Below are 2179 nucleotides of genomic sequence, written 5' to 3'. Positions count from 1 at the left end.
TTATACATCTGAGGTGACATGACCTTTCAGTGACCCTAAATATAGCTAGCACCTTCGGAGTAACATCTCACTGGTTACATCATGCAAAGCCTGTGAAGAACATGCGTTGACCATGCAGCACATGTGTGTTATGCAATATATTTTTATCATTATTATTGTTATCAGTAATGGCTATTTTATAGCCAATTATTTATTATCATTTATTATTATTACTAGTGTATTTCAGCAAAATAACACAAGCACAAGCTAACAACAGCCTGCATACCAACACGACTTGGATTACCTGAGGCGTAAGGCCCAGTGCCACAGGTTATCATGGCCATGGTGATAATTCAGTACTATAGGACATTTGTTTGTGTGTTATTGCTTACATTATTAGTAGTATTATATAATATAATATCGCTATTCTGTCTTGCTCCATTCACATCCGTTCTGAATCTGCGTCGTGACGCAAGCACATACATTGGAATGCCCTTAGGCCAATCAAATTTGAGGATTGAATCTAAGTAGAATTACAAATTACAAATTGTTAGAAATACCAAGTAATAACTAGATAGTAAAGTTTGGATACAAACTTTAAGTTGGCTTGAAAAAGCCTAGCCAGAAAGTTTGTAAAAGTTTTAAAAGCTTTAAGTTTGAAGGTTTTAAGTTTGAAGTAGTTTGAAATACGTAAAATAGTTTTAAAGATTAAAGTTTGAATGTTTCAAAGGCAATACAGTCTATCAGAAGAACAGATTGCTGAGGTACCTGTGGTAGTTGCTAAGGAGTTGCTATGTGGTTGCTAGGGTACTTGGGGTGGTTGTTAAGGTGTTGCTATGCGGTTGCTAAGGTACCCGGGGTGGTTGCTAGGGTGTTGCTAGGCGGTTGCTAGGGTACTCTGGGTGGTTGTTAGGGTGTCGCTATATGGTTGCTAGGGTACCCGGGGTTGTTGCTAAGGTGTTCCTATGCGGTTGCTAGGGTACTTGGAGTGGTTGCTAGGGTGTTGCTATGTGGTTGCTAAGGTACCCAGGGTGGTTGCTAGAGTGTTGCTATGCGGTTACTAAGGTACCCGGGGCGGTTGCTAGGGTGTTGCTATGCGGTTGCTATGGCACTCGGGGTGGTTTGCTAGGTGGTTGCTATGGTACTCGGGGTGGTTGCTAAGGTGTTACTAGCTTGTTGTTAGCATTATTAGCAAGTTACCAGCATGTCTCTAACATGATTAGCAAGTTGTTAGCATGATTCTAGCATGATTAGCATGTTCTTTGCATGATTAGCAAGTTACAGCAGGTATCTAGCATGATGCTAGCATGATTAGCAAGTTACTAGCGTGTTGTTAGCATGATTAGCAAGTTACTAGCGTGTTGTTAGCATGATTAGCAAGTTGTTAGTACGTTGCTAGCATGATTAGCATGTTACTAGCAGGTTGTTAGCATGATTAGCAAGTTACTAGCATGCTGCTAGCATGTTTCTAGCATGATTAGCAAAGTTACCATCATGTCTTTAACATGATTAGCATGTTACTAGCATTATTCTAGCATAATTAGCAAGTTACTAACATGATTCTAGCATGATTAGCAAGTTACTAGCATGTTGTTAGCATGATTAACATGTTACTAGCATGTTGCTAGCATGATTAGCAAGTTACTAGCACTATGTTAACATGTTTCAAGCATGATTAGCAAGTTACTAGCATGATGTTAGCATGTTTCAAGCATGATTCGCATGTTGCTAGCATGATTCTAGCATGTTTAGCATGTTACTAGCATGTTGCAAGCATGATTAGCAAGTTACTAGCATGTTGTTAGCATGATTAGCAAGTTACTAGCATGATGTTAGCATGTTTCAAGCATGATTAACATGTTGCTAGCATGATTAGATAGATTAGAAATAGTATTAGATAGAGAGGAAGCCTGTATGAGTTTGAATGGGTTAGAAATAGTACATAGAAGGGAAGCTTGATTGAGTCTAATGGGCTTCAGTGTGTTTACATTTGAATGTCAGTTGGAGCTTGCAAGGTCTTGGCTCATTTGAACATTCCGTCAATGTAAGTCTATGGGATTTTTCGCAGTTTTAATCCTCATTTTTAGGAAAACCGTAAGTCGGATCAGTCTGAAGAGATATAGCAACCCGAGTCAGACTAGTCTGAAGGTCTGGGCCGAGTTTGGTGGTTCTAGCTTGAAAGCTCTAGGAGGATACAATT

The sequence above is a fragment of the Onychostoma macrolepis genome, chromosome 24 (assembly GCF_012432095.1).
Source record: "Onychostoma macrolepis isolate SWU-2019 chromosome 24, ASM1243209v1, whole genome shotgun sequence".
Taxonomy (NCBI): domain Eukaryota; kingdom Metazoa; phylum Chordata; class Actinopteri; order Cypriniformes; family Cyprinidae; genus Onychostoma; species Onychostoma macrolepis.
Note: the sequence above shows the minus strand (reverse complement) of the source record.